This window comes from Grampus griseus (genome assembly GCF_964374135.1).
Source record: "Grampus griseus genome assembly, chromosome: 9".
Taxonomy (NCBI): Eukaryota; Metazoa; Chordata; class Mammalia; order Artiodactyla; family Delphinidae; genus Grampus; species Grampus griseus.
Window position 1 is genome coordinate 29,601,666 of NC_139003.1, and position 15,854 is coordinate 29,617,519.

The 15,854-nt window shown below is 36.1% G+C and overlaps 1 protein-coding gene across 1 annotated transcript in view; it reads right to left on the reverse strand.

Moving 5' to 3' along the window:
• KCND2 (potassium voltage-gated channel subfamily D member 2) overlaps window positions 1-15,854 on the reverse strand; it is a gene marked incomplete at both ends in the record, with an annotated part of 464,273 nt that overhangs the window by 156,066 nt on the left and 292,353 nt on the right. The gene's annotated exons all lie outside the window — the stretch shown is intronic.

The window sequence follows — 15,854 nt, forward strand, 5'->3', positions numbered from 1 at the left end:
AAGAAAACAGGTTTAGAGGTAAATCTTCCATTCACTTATACAACTGAACAAAAAAGATACTTCATTTTTGTGACAGGATGGTGCCTGGGGCTCTTTCACAAGCTGCTAGAGGAAATTTACATTTGCAAACAAATTTTTTTGACATCCAGTTTGGCAATATGAATAAAGAACTCCAAAATTATTCATACTCTTTGAACTTGCAGTCCCACAGAATCTAGCCCAAGGAAATAATTAGAGGTAATTAAAGGCACAAAGTTTTTCCTCATAACATTACTTATGAACACAAAAACACTGGAAGCAACCTAAATGTTTAACAGTAGCGTAAGAGCTAACACATTTGTAAGATGTAACACTGTGCAGTGATTAAAATATTGTACTCTAAAATTGCATGATATTTGAAAATAATTTTGTCCTTTCTCTGTGTGCCACAATAAGTATGATGTGTTCCAACCAGCCACGACATAAAATTGTGAGAGAATTAGGATGTAAAACTTTGTATACATCATGATCCTATTTGAGTAGTAGAGCAATGTATATGTACATACAGAAAGGAAAAGAAATTCACTAAGATGTGAAAAAATGAAGTGTACAATCTAAGAACTGCTAAGAATTTTAGACATGACTTTGTCAAACTCATTTATTTTAGAGATGAGAAAGCTGAGGTAAGAGATGGAAAAAGATTCTTCCAAGGGCATGTGAGTTAGGAGTATGCTTGTCCATAATGTGATGCCAGAGTCACAGCTTGCTTCTAGTCCAAACACAGCTTGAGACTCAGGGCTGAATAAGAGCATAATCTCCTGATTGCAGGTTCCCCAAACTCTGAGCACCATATGGCCAGGTGTACAGATTTTAAATTGTCAGAATCATTTTATAAGGAGACTCTTGATAAGGAGTTATTTATTTATTGAATATATCTCTTCATAAGAGTGAAGAATGGGAGCCATTCTATAGTAAGGATCCGCTCTATTTATAAGTAAGGAAATTTTGGATACTTCAAAGAAAAACATCTCTAGAAAACCACCATAATAGTCCCCCCAAAGATCAAACTGTTACTGTTTGTTTTGTTCAAGTTGCAAAAGCTGATTTGAACAGAAAGAGTGAGAATGAGAGAGAGAGGAGTGAGTGAGCATGCTTGAGAGAAACAGTCTAGCACAGCGGTTTCTAACCCTAGCACCACATTAGAATCACCTAGAAGCTATAAAAATCCCAATGCACAGGCTGCACCCCAGCTCAGTGAAAACAATTTCTGAGAGTAGGACTCGGGCTTTGGCATCTGGTATTTGTTAATGCTCCCCAGGTGATTTAAATGTGCAGCCAAGTCTGAGAGCCATCAGTCTAGATGGCTCTCAAACTCGGCTTATCATTATTTTTGATAATTTATTTTGGTTCTTTGATACTTTGTCCTTTGCTGCAATAGCCTTTTACTCAATGCCCGGGTTCTCCATTTCTTTTATTTTTTTATTTTATTTTATTTTATTTTTTTGCGGTATGCGGGCCTCTCACTGTTGTGGCCTCTCCCGTTGCGGAGCACAGGCTCTGGACGCGCAGGCTCAGCGGCCGTGGCTCACGGGGCCAGCCGCTCTGCGGCATGTGGGTTCTTCCCGGACCGGGGCACGAACCCACGTCCCCTGCATCGGCAGGCGGACTCTCAACCACTGCGCCACCAAGGAAGCCCTCCATTTCTTTTAAATGTTTGGGTCATTGATCAGATATTGTAACTAAAGGCCTTCCTGAGCACATTAAGTGCCATTTTTGTTGTCATTTGTTCCTTCTCAAGTATTGTCATTGCTATTTTTAATCACCTTTCATTTTTACTTTCATATATGATATGTGGAACTTGGCTGTTGTCGAGTATTTCTGTTCACTTGCACGGTCACAAGACAGTTGACTGTGATTGAGTTCAAGCTACCTTGGTCAACATGCACCTAAAATCAATTCCTTTTGGAGGCAATTAAAAGGAAGTCCTTCAGATTTTAAAACTGAATACATTTAACTGCATTATAAACAACTGTCAACAGTGTTATTTTTGTTCATATTCTAGGTTAACTTCTGTGATGGAAAAATATAAATATTATTCTCTAGTGAAAGAACAAGAAAAAGTCGAGGATCTTAAGCCTTAATGTTTTCTAGGATTTACTTAAATTAGTTTTATTTTTTCCTCATTCTAAGAGGATCTTTAACTTGGCCTCACTTTAAATGCCTAATACTAGCACAGGGACAAAATTGCCGAGATTAAAGCATTAAAGCAATGTAAAAATATTTTTTAATGCCCAAATTTAAGTTATTTAAAATGAGAATAGTATACAGAAAATTGAAGATAGAATTTCTCACAGGATTCTAAATTTTCTTTTCTTGATTTAATTTCAGAATAGCTTCTCAACTTTAATTTATTTAAGTAGACTTTTAAAGAACTGGTATCTTGCTCAATATGTGGTATCTCACTTGACCACATATTAAGGTTTGGGCCTTGTGACTGTATCAGACATGCAAAAGGCTCTTTCTTCTTCTCACAGGGATATTTATTTATCCTTGCAGGCTTGCATTTACATTACTCTCAAGTTGATAGCACCCAAAAGATTTTTTTTAATGAATGAAACCTCTATCCAAATGCCAACTGAAGATGTATTTTCCAAATCCATTCCCTTCATTTGTTATGAAAAATGTCCTTAGGTGCCCTGGACTACTAGGAGAAGGAGGTGGGTAAGGACAGTAACTGTCAAAATAAATTTAAGGGGGAAAAACGCAAGTGGCAGAACAACTGTTTCAGGAAAAGTCTTCACTTCAATTTGCAGTGCTATGGGAACTTCAGATGAGCAAAGCTTGGAAATCTGTTTCTTCTTGCATTTCTGGTAGACTTTCAACGTTTCAGTCAAACCTTGAAAATGATACTTGAGGCTAGCTTCCAATGAGCATTTTACAATTGCATCTGAAGACTGATAATGTGTAATATAAAACAAAAATGGAAAAAAAAAGTGAAGCATTACAACATGAGTGACATAGTTATTTTTCTTGTACGTGTAAATTTACCTGTTGTGGGAGATTAAAGTAATCAAGCTTACTGCTTTATCAGAATTTTTAAAGATAGAATTTAAATGATCATAATTTGTCACATTGAATAAGGCAATGTATTGTCTGATGTATACATAAGCATTTGTACAAGTAATAAACCACATATAAACCACGTAAAGACATTTCTAAACACGGCATTTCGCTTCTACGGTGATCCAGAAAAAACTAAAAATAGAGCTACCATATGATCCAGCAATCCCACTCCTGGGCGTATATCTGGAGAAAACCATAATTAGAAAAGATACATGTACCCCAATGTTCATCACAGCACCATTTACAATAGCCAGGACATGGAAGCAACCTAAATGTCCATCGACGGAGGAGTGGATAAAAAAGATGTAGTACATATATACAATGGAATATTACTCAGCTATAAAAAAGAATGAAATAATGCCATTTGCAGTGACATAGATGGACCTAGAGATCGTCATACTGAGTGAAGTAAGTCAGACAGAGAAAGAGAAATACCATATGATATCGCTTCTATGTGGAATGTAAAAAAATGGTACAAATGAACCTATTTACAAAACAGAAATAGGGGCTTCCCTGGTGGCGCAGTGGGTAAGAATCTGCCTGCTAATGCAGGGGACACAGGTTCATGCCCTGGTCCGGGAAGACCCCACCTGCCGTGGAGCAAATAAGCCCGTGCACCACAACTACTGAGCCTGTGCTCTAGAGCCCACGAGCCACAACTACTGAAGCCTGTGTGCCTAGAGCCCGAGCTCCACAACAAGAGAAGCCACTGCAATGAGAAGCCCGTGCACTGCAAGGAAGAGTAGCCCCTGCTCGCCACAAGTAGAGAAAGCCTGCACACAGTAATGAAGACTCAACACAGCCAAAAATAAATAAATAAATTTAAATAGTTTACAAAAAATAAAATAAAGAACTTAAAAAAAAAAAAACCAGAAATATAGTCACAGATGTAGAAAACAAACTTATGGTTACCAAGGGGAAAAGGGATGGAAGGATAAATTGGAAGACTGGCATTGACATATACACACTACTATATATAAAATAGATAACTAATAAGACCCTACTGTATAGCACAAGGACCTCTACTCAATACTCTGTAATGACCTATATGGGAATAGAATCTAAAAAAGAGTAGACATATGTATATGTATAACTGATTCACTTTTCTGTGTAGCAGAAACTAACACAACATCGTAAATCAACTATACTCCAATAAAAATTAATTTTAAAAAAAGGCGCTCCTAGACTTACAAGGTTTTGACTTGTGATTTTTTTCAACTTTGTGATGGTACAAAAGCAATACGAATTCAGCAATACAAAACTGAACTGCGAATTTTGAACTTTGATCTTTTTCCAGGCTAGCGATATGTAGTAGGATCCTCTCTCATGTGTTCTCATGAGGTCACAAGGGTAAGTAATCTGAAGAGGATCTATATGTAGAAACCATACACTTCTACATTGTCTTTGCAAATAGTGATAGTGTAGAATGAATTGCGCTTGAAATCCATTCTCCAGTCCAATACCACAACCTATGCACCTAGATATTTACTACTCTCATATGAATGTAAAAATATTTTTGAACAGATGGTCTTTGTACATTGTTTAAGCAATCAATGAACTGTATTTTAATTTACTTGAAAAAAAAAAGCAGGCATTGTACTGATGAGAAAAATCAAGCAATAGCTCCATTCTCAGCTTCTGCCTAAGCCTATATGGTAAGAATCAGGGAAATCATTGTTTTTATTTACCCAAGTGACACACAGATGAAGGAACACAGATAAACACCACCAATAAGAAACCGGTCACAAAGATAAAGCTGGGAAAATCCAGGTTGGGAAGCTAAGCATTTCTGCTCACTAGTGTTCCCCTTTCGGTCACTATTCCTTAGTTTTACCATTCTAATCAGGTTTCTGGGAGTAGAGATTAAGAGTGAAATGATATCAGAGAGAAGAAAGAGGAAAAATAGTTTTGGTGAAAAACATAAACAGCAAATCCATACAATTGTGTCTGGAGTACAAATGCCTGCCTTTGAGGAAGACTAGGCTAGTGGATCATACTGTTGGCAAATCCTGGTTTATTTTTAATAGTATAATTGGTTTTATTTAGCCAGATGTTTAGGTGCTGCATATCGTGGAAGATGGTTCATTGAGAAAGAGTTATGTAGCTTCTAAAGAGAAGACAGATGTTGAACATGCAAAGGAACCCTAAGGAGTAGTTCCTTGCCATGATACTTTACGGAAAATAAAAACCTAAACCTGAATTGTTTCCTGTCCATTTTTCCAGGTAGAGTGAGAGAGGCATGGAAAGCTAGTCTGTCCTCAATTCAGGAACTGATTGAAAGAACAGCCAGACTGCCTTACGTTTTGCCTTTTTCTTTCTCTCCCTCCTTCCTTCCCTCCCTCCCTTCCTTCCACAAACGCGTACTGAATCACTGCTCTGTGCTTTGCACAGGGCTTCAAGAACTGTACCCAAGTTGAGCCAAGATTTCATTTCATTTATCTGATTTCAGTCTTAATTCATTTATTAAACCTAATAATGTTGTCTTTCTAAATCCTTTTCTCTATTTTATTCGTATTTCAGCTTCTCTCTTCAATTCAAAGCTGTAAAGCTAGTAGATTTATTAGTCACAAATAAAGGGTCAATATAGTAAATGCTGAGCTAGGCAAAGATGCTTAGGTACACACAGTCCATATACCTACCATACCATAAATATCTGAATGTGAGTGACAATGGAGAGGAACGTACAAGCTCTGTTTTGGTGAAGCTCTGAGGTGGGGTGCGGAGTGGGTGTCGGAGGAACGGGAGTGGGTGTGGTCACAGAAACGCTAAAGAAGCCTAGAAAGGAGCAATGGGGTGAAAGTCCTTAGATTCGGCAAAGTTACAGCAGTATTTGTATCACAGTGGCACTTTTATTTTTCAAACCTTTTAACATTACTAACACAAGACATATTTAAGAAATACCAACTGTTTATACCACTTTGGACATTAGCCAGGAAAGGAAAAGTTACACTCGCTGTTAAGAACAGGATAGGTGTTGTTATATTTGTGAAAGAAATGCTGCTAGGTGATTGGAATTTTAAGAAATCCGAAGATGAAGGTAACAACGTGAGCAAACTATAACAGAGGTAAAACTATAATGAATACAGGAATGGTCAAATACTTAACTGAGAAGCATCTGTAGTGAGAAAGGTAATATTTATACATGAATATAGAAGAAGATATTATGAGATTTAGTAATAAATTAATTGTTTTGAGAGAGCACAAGAGAAAATGCAAAGATCACACAAAGATTAGCTGAAATAGAGAAAAATTGAAGGAAAGGGAGAAACTTAAATATCACTAGAATTCAATCGCCAATTTCCAAACATCTAATTTCCTTATATTATGCAGATATTCTAAAATTATATTCTAACAAACACTAATTATTTACACAAACGTTAAGAGGTAGGAGGAACATCAATTAAAACAAGTATTTACACACAGAGGGTGTAAATACTCTAAACATCCTTGATTTATTACCTAACAGAGACAGAAGTGGGAGTGTTTCAGTGATCTTTTTTTCAACCATCATTAGCATTTGTCAAATAAAAATGAATCCGCCTTCTGAAAGGTCCCTTGTCTCCATTACAGCTCAATCAACCTGTCAGTCTCATGGCCCAGTGCAGGCTGCTCTCCAATTACACATCAACCTCCACTGTCCTCTATCTCAGAATCTCAATGTATAAACAAGAGTTTACAAAAATCACTTTAGAGAGATATTATACTGTGGTTTACTGGAAAGATCATTTAAGCTAAAAAAATCTTTCTTTTTTTATTCTCCAAACTAGATTTTCTTTAAGTAACACCTGCTAGTTATATAATTGGCAAACGTAGGAAAAATTTCCCATACGACAGTATTTTATATTTACTGATGCAGAGTCAGTTTGGTTTTTTAAAATATCGATTGTGTTTCTTTTTCATGATGCAGGAGCATTCTGTGTAGGGGGGTGGGCAGGGGGTGGTGAAAGGTGGTAAACAAGCAGAAAAAAAAAAGGCTTCATTACTCCAGTCTGAGTTCTTAATTTTGATTTGTACTAATAACAACATCCCCCAAAGTGAAATAAGTGATTTGGGTTATTAAGTTTTATTTATAAATAAGGGGATGCAATCAGGAAATAATTAGATAAATAATTTTCAGAGGCAACAATGAACAATTAGAAATCGTACTCTTAGGTATACAGCACTGGAGGGTATTCTGCTTCTCTTATCATTAATCCAGGAACTAGATTAATCAAGGAATCAAGTCTAGAATTAGAGCATCCACTTATTTGTAAAGGTTCTTAAGTAATACTACAGTTAAGGAAGGTGCTAACTAGAGCATACAATGTGGTCACCTCAGAAATATCTTTATATGAAAGAGACGTGCATAGCACGAATAAATTGAGAAATAAATGTACTTATTAATGCAAACTTCCTTCTGGATCAACTCAGAACTATGCCACCAAATTAACATTTTATTTTTTACTCTATTTACACTTACCCTATGCACTTACCCTTTCTATGCACTTACCCTTTCTATCTGCTGATGGTGCTAGTGAGAAATAGAGTGACCAGAAGTGAATGATGCATTCACTCATTCAGCCAGTTATTGAACATCTAGGAAGTGCCAGGGGAACCAAAAATTTTTTAAAAAAAACAAAACCCAAAACCAGACATACCCTGCCTTTATGCAGTAGATGAATAATGAGCTCCTAAATACCAAATAATTCATAAAAAACCTCATCATCTTTACCATAGCAAACACATATAGCACTTACTAAATTAACTCATTTTTTTCTCATAACAACTCGAAGGGGTAGGTCCTCTTACTAGCTCTATTTTATTGGTAAGGGGATTAAAGACGCAGAGACATTTAGTAACTTGCTGAAGATAAAAAATTAAAAAATGTTAGAAACCAGACAGCCTGGCCCAGAATTCATGCGCGAATCCACCTCTCAACACTAATTCTAGTTGTTAAAATCCTGACTGTTAATTGTACTTTAAAGCCATATTTCCATGACTGGGACGTTTGTCACATTTCTTAAGTAACTCTTTTGGAAGTCTTGGGGTTTGGTTTTGATAAAACCTTTGCCCTAAAGTAAGATACAAAAGTGTTTTGAAAGGAATTGCAATGTCTTAATTTCTCATTCCTCTATAGTCATTTGAATTATTTGAAGTTCAATAAGACTTTTCTTCTTGATTAGTCTTTATCCTAATAATGGGAATGAACATTTTGCTAAGGATAAATAAGAATCTGGTCAGTCTCTTTAGAAACTCAGTAGTTCTAGAGTCAAATGATTTTTAATTCATCACAGAATACTTACGGAGTTTTAAGCCTGAGATTTTTAGTTTAATATAGAGCAGTCTTCACGTAACCCCACTAAATTTTCTACGGTATTAATCTTCCGTGTTAGAAAAGGGTTTATCTGCTGCCTGCCTCAAAGTCATTACACTTAGTTCCTCTACTTATGTTGAAAAGGCTTATGTAAATGTTCCTGGATATTTTTTCAATGCTTTAAATTGGAAACTGATTTGTATCAACCATTTTTCATGTAGGTCTATTTCCAAGAACATACGTAGGGAAGTCCTAAATTAATCCTTTACTCATGCATTGGTTAAATTCAGGAGCACTACATGCACCATTGATACAACCTATGTATAACTGGAAAGATGAAAGAGGTGAGTGCTAACCTGGTGTGATCCTACAGATTGTGATCTTATCAACAAACATCTAATTTTCTTCCCTAAGCATTGGCATGATGGTACACGTGATGTCAGTGCGCAAGATTAAAATCTGCAACCAGCTTTTCAGGCAGCAATATAAATCTTAATGAAAATGTTATACTGCGTAATTATTGTGTCAGGAAGCAATTATAAGCAATGCTTTATACTGGGAGGAGAAAAGCATTTACTCATTTTAGATATTTGTGTCTCTCTGAAAATATTTGCATATAAAGACAAGTGATTGCAGAAGTTTATGGGTTGTCCTCACCCTGGTAGCTAAAATTCTGAAAGGGCTCTACCATATTCCTGTCTGAAATGCAAAACTATAGCTCAAGCTTTGTAGGTATACCTGAAAGAGAATCTACTTCTGAGTTCGAAATTGTGACAAATTTATTTTCTTTTCAGATTGCTGGCTACTTTTCAGATGACAGATACATGGATTTCAAAACAACGAATATACTTGAGGCAGTCATTTGTATCAAGTGGAGGGAATGATATAAAAATATAAACTGGATACCATTTCTATTGAAATTTTGGATCACTAAGGAATTACATTAAGTATATACAATTTTACGTGGGCCTCTCACTGTTGTGGCCTCTCCCATTGCGGAGCACAGGCTCTGGACACGCAGGCTCAGTGGCCATGGCTCACGGGCCCAGCCACTCCACAGCATGTGGGATCTTCCCGGACCGGGGCACGAACCCTTGTCCCCTGCATTGGCAGGCGGACTCTCAACCACTGCGCCACCAGGGAAGCCCAAGTATATACAATTATATATGGCTGTTCACGGATCAGGTAGCAGAGTATGGTTATACCTATTACAGAGCTTTTATAAAGAAGAACCTTCATATTCTATGCAAAAGCATAGCAATCATTGTGACTGCTGAAGAGATAATAAAAGGGTTGGTTGCAATGGTCTTTGAATACAGATAAGCATAACAGGAGCAAGAACATGAGGATTATTTTATTGGAGTTTTTATTCCTTCAGAGACATGTCTGATAAGAGATGCACTGATGAAAACTAATTTCCTATTTCTAAAAATGCAAAACAGGCTTATACACAAACAAAATGTTTAGCATTTTTCAATGCACTCATCAGTAAAGCATAATCATAAACTTCATATATGAGCCAAGATCTTAGCCCACGGTTAGAGGTTTAGGTAGGAATGTAAATGTATTTAAATATATTTGTATAAGGTTCTCTATGAAAATCATGTGTGAAAAAGATGAATAACTTGAACATTCAGAAGAAGCAATGTCAATAACAAAAAAGAAAAATATATGGAAATGAGATTTGGGAACCATAAGTTTGTGTGTGTGTGTGTGTGTGTGTGTGTGTGTGTGTGTGTGTGTGTGTGTGTGTGTGTGTGTGTGTGTGTGTATGTATATATTCTGTTCTGTTCTGTTGATTTGTTAAACTTCCCTGAGCCTCAGTGAGTCTTATAAAATAGTAATGGAAATTCTTGCTAAAGAGGTGACAGAAATATTTTAAAAGACATATTAATATATAGGTTACATTACATCAAGTAATTTAGAACAATGAGGAAAACAATGTCTCTTTTCCCGATTAATTCTTTCCCTTTCCCCTAATCCATACAATGTTCTGCTATTTCAGAATAGATGAATACAAATGCCAAAGTGACACCCTCAACATACACATGTCAGTAAGAGAAAAAAAATTACAAGTCCCTGAACAAGAGCATCTTTTCTTTTTTTAGCTTTAGAAGTTCGCAGGGGCTCTTACTATCCATGACAGCCATCAGCTAACCCCTATGGATGGGTATTATGGTCTGGGAGCCCTCAATATTAAGTCCTTTGGGTGTCCTTTGATGAATAGGATGGCTTGTATACTCAGGAATTAGAGAATGATTCTGTAATCCTTGTGTTAAATCACTGGAAAATTGACTAATCATTCTCATCTTGACAGAATTTCTGAAAGTTAAAAATACTTGTCAACAATGCAGACTTTGATTTCCTAAGTAGAACAGAAGCAGAGTCTTGCAAATTCCTTCTCAGGTATTCTGCAAGGATATACAGTCATATTTTTATTATTCAAAGAAGGAACACTGTACGAAGAGAATCCCAAGCCTCTTTTTCCTTGACTTAACAGACATGCAGTTCATTATGAAAATCATGAAATCTCAGGAACTCTCATTCTTTTCTAGAAAATGATCTATGATTTCACACCTATGCAGAAAGATTCTTACAAACAGAATTCCCTAAACCAACTGTGTTAGAACTTACCAGATCCTAAACAGGCTTTTCACAGAAAAGCTGTCAACACAGCTATATTATGAACTGATAATTTTATTCATTGCTTGCCATCGTTCTCTTGACTGGAAATGCAACCAGAGGGGCTGTTACAGTCCTAGAATGTCTATTTTTACTAAGTTTTATTCCCTCTCTTTTCTGTGATGGGTAGACTATAAGTAACATAAAATATATAATGCAATGATGCTTTTGAAAATATCCCATATTTCCTCCTTAAATTCAGATTAGCAACCATTGTCAGATGTAAAAATCTTTTTCTTGTAAATTAAAATGAGAATGTCATAGCCTTCAATCTGAAAAGCATTTTAAAGAGTATTTATTAGTACAATCTCCTTGCCCAGATACGGATCTTGAGGTCTACAGCTATGAGGTGCCTCGGACAAGGTCACAGAAGTAGTGACAATGAAGATCTCCTCGTGTCCAGTTCAGGTCTTTCCACTCTAATACAGTGCCAATAACAGGATAATAGTCACAGGAAAACGATTTTATCTTTGAGCTGTGGGTATCTATTCATAATATATAGTGTCCTACTTAAAATGTAAGAGAAATGTATTATTTATATTATTGGGACTTAAATTGAGCATGAGTGAATGCAAATTTTGAAAATGAGAACCTCACCTCCATTGCAAGCATCTAAAAATGTCACTCTACATGAGCAGGCATATTCGGTAATATATGAAGTATGATTAAAAATAAGAATGAAGTTGGGCACATTTTGTAGAGAGGATTCTAAAGGATGAACTGATTAAAACCTGTATCAGAATCATTCGAGGTTCTCATTAAAATGCAAATTCCTCAGCCCTGAACTCGAGTACCGAATCAGAATTTCCAGCAGTGGGAATATTAATTATATATTTTATTATAAATCTTAGGTAACAGACACAGAAAAATTGAGAATCAGATGTTTAAGGCCTTATATAACTACATAAGGATTATTAGAGACAATCTTGACACTTCTCATGCTTTATAAAAAATACATTTATTCCCTTGATTTTTACATATTTTTCCTAGAATGCATGTAAAACCTCCTGAGTTAAAACTTCTAAACCACAAGTAATTCTATGGAGAAAACCTCAAAGAGTTAAATTAATTCTGATGTGTTTGAGCTTAAATCTAATTCTATTACACCCTATTAAGAAATGTATGGCAGAAGTATATGTATTTATATCCGTGTTGAGTAACATCTTTATTAATCAAACAGCTCTAATTTATTGATGCAAACTCTTAGTAACCAGTCATTAATCCATGGACTACTATTGTGGTTTCCTCCAGGAAATCCTTTGACTGATGGGCCGTCAAAATGTGGATGGGAGAGCCCAGACCTGCAATATGGAGAACAACATAGGGTGCTGTCTCAAGCTGATCATAAAAGCAGCTGTATCTATGGCATCAATTTCAAAATTGAACAAAAATTACAACAATATAGCACACATTAGATATTGGCCTTATTATTATTAATGAGTTCTAGATTAATTATCCCTTTTGATCTTTTCAGTGCTCCTGTGCTTTTATGGATGAGCAAACAGAGGCTTGCAGAGACAGTTATTTGTTCACATATTTTCGTATAGTATTATAGAAATGAGGATTTTTAAAAAATTTATTTATTCACGTTTTTCCTGTTAGTATACATCTAAAAATAAAGAAGACACACTGTTTATCCCTGAGTAGCTACAAGTAGAAACATAAATATATAGACCAAGTAAGAGTAGCATCGACAACAGAAACTAACACAGAATTGTGAAGCAATTATACTCCAATAAAGATGTAAAAAATAAATATATAAATATATAGAAAGGTGATTTTTTTCTATAGAATAACTTTTTTTAAACATCTTTATTGGAGTATAATTGTTTTACAGTGGTGTGTTAGTTTCTGCTGTATAACAAAGTGAATCAGCTATACATATACATATATCCCCATTTCTCCTCCCTCTTGTGTCTCCCTCCCACCCTCGCTATCCCATCCCTCTAGGTGGTCACAAAGCACTGAGCTGATCTTTCTGTGCGATGTGGCTCCTTCCCACTAGCTATCTATTTTACGTTTGGTAGTGTATATATGTCCATGTCACTCTGTCACTTCGCCCCAGCTTACCCTTCCCCTTCCCCATGTCCTCAAGTCCATTCTCTATGTCTGTGTCTTTATTCCTGTCCTGTCCCTAGGTTCTTCAGAACTTTTTTTTTTAGATTCCATATATATGTGTTAGCATACAGTATTTGCTTTTCTCTTTCTGACTTACTTCACTCTGTATGACAGACTCTAGGTCCATCCATCTCACTACAAATAACTCAATTTCGTTTCCTTTTATGGCTGAGTAATATTCCATTGTATATATGTGCCACATCTTCTTTATCCATTCATCTGTTGATGGACACTTAGGTTGCTTCCATGTCCTGGCTATTGTAAATAGAGCTGCAATGAACACTGTGGTACATGATTCTTTTTGAATTATGGTTTTCTCAGGGTATATGCCCAGTAGTGGGATTGCTGGGTCGTATGGTAGTTCTATTTTTAGTTTTTTAAGGAACCTCCATACTATTCTCCATAGTGGCTGTATCAATTTCCATTCCCACCAACAGTGCAAGAGGGTTCCTTTTTCTCCACACCCTCTCCAGCATTTACTGTTTGTAGATTTTTTAATGATGGCCATGCTGACTGGTGTGAGGTGATACCTCATTGTAGTTTTGATTTGCATTTCTCTAATGACTAGTGATGTTGAGCATCCTTTCATGTGTTTGTTGGCAATCTGTATATCTTCTTTGGAGAAATGTCTGTTTAGGTCTTCTGCCCATTTTTGGATTGCGTTGTTTGTTTTTTTGATATTGAGCTGCATGTGCTGCTTGTAAATTTTGGAGATTAATCCTTTGTCAGTTGCTTCATTTGCAAATATTTTCTCCCATTCTGAGGGTTGTCTTTTCGTCTTGTTTATGGTTTCCTTTGCTGTGCAAAAGCTTTTAAGTTTCATTAAGTCCCATTTGTTTATTTTTGTGTTTATTTCCATTTCTCTAGGAGGTGGGTCAGAAAGGATCTTGCTGTGATTTATGTCATAGAGTGTTCTGCCTATGTTTTCCTTTAAGAGTTTTATAGTGTCTGGTCTTTAATCCATTTTGAGTTTATTTTTGTGTATGGTGTTAGGGAGTGTTCTAATTTCATTCTTTTACATGTAGTTGTCCAGCTTTCCCAGCACCACTTATTGAAGAGGCTGTTTTTTCTCCATTGTATATTCTTGCCTCCTTTATCAAAGATAAGGTGACCATATGTGCGTGGGTTTATCTCTGGGCTTTCTATGCTATTCCATTGATCTATATTTCTAGACAGGCTATTTTAATGTGGTTTTATAAATGTTCCAATGGACTAAGTACAGGCTATATGGGGAGCATGTAAGAGATACCTAACTCAACTTTGGGACATTGTGGGGGGATTCCTGAAGGGGAAGACACTTAGGTGGACAAATTAAAGAACAGTAGTTATCCAGGTTAAGAAGTGGGAAAGGTGCAGTTAGAGTATTCCATGCAGAGGGAAGAGTTTCTGCAAAGGCTTGGATTTAGGAGTGTGCCTGGACTATCTGAAGTGGTACAGGTGGTTAAGTTTGGACCTGAATGTAGAGGTGAAAGAAAACAGAAAGCAGATCATTACGGATTTTGTACATCATGCTGAAGAATTTGGACTTCAGTCTTTTGGTGATGGCAAGACACTGAAGGAATTACATTTACATTTTAGAACGATCCCTACCCGTGCGGAGAATGAATTGGGGAGGAGCAGAATTGAAGGCAGTGTGACCAGTCTGAAGGCTTAAAAAATGATAATTCAAGTCTAGGTAGGGACAGTGGAGAAACAGATGATAGATTGGTGTAGCCTATAGAAAAGGAACAGAATTGAAAGGATTTAGTGATTGATGTGGGTGATGGGGAAACAAAGAGTAGAGAAGGGTATCTCAGATGCTGGGCAATTAAGTGAACAGGGTTGTAACCTGAGGCAGGAAATTCAGGAGGAAAGGCTTTTACGGTAAGAGAAAAGCCCTTCACTACTTTGGTATTTTTCTTCTAAATTATTCTTAAATTTACTCACTGCACATCCTTCGTAATAGTGGAAAGGGAAGAATGTTTAATATTTCTGAGAGTGATCTGCCTGTAACATGTCATAGTATTTTTCAGCCAGCTATTCATGAGCTCATGGAGCTTGACAGGCACTCCTTTTATTTCCTTCTTTATCACAGTACATGTATCCTTACAGAATTTTCAGCTTTTAAGACATAGCATTTTCTCAGAAAGGATAATTCTTTGATTACCAGGGAAAATAATTACATTAAGCTTTCCTCTAACAGGTATGTTAAGGTTCTATTTTAGAGAAACACTTGTAATATTAGAACCTCTAACTGTGGTAAACAATAAATGGCTTGGTTGAGATCTAAGGTAAACCAAGAATATACACATTTCACGTTGCCTGACATTTCAAATTTGTTCATATTGCAGATAGGCTGAAGTTTTTTTCCTGAATATTAGTACAGTTTCCAAATACTTTTTCACAAAGATACTTCATCTCATTGACTCTATTACTGGCATATAGTATATTTCATTACCTTGTAGTAATTTGACATATTTACTTTTGTTCACCAAATCATTCCTGATTGTGCCCATATTTGCTCAGTACAGATCTTCAGAGTCAAGTGCAGTTCCTGTTAATGTACATTTGTTAAAAGGTATCTGTTTTACTTTATGGTATTAGAGTTTGCATTTCATTTTTTTAATGTTTCAAATGATGCCAAATAATTGTCCTTTAAGAGACTGTTTTATTTTGAATG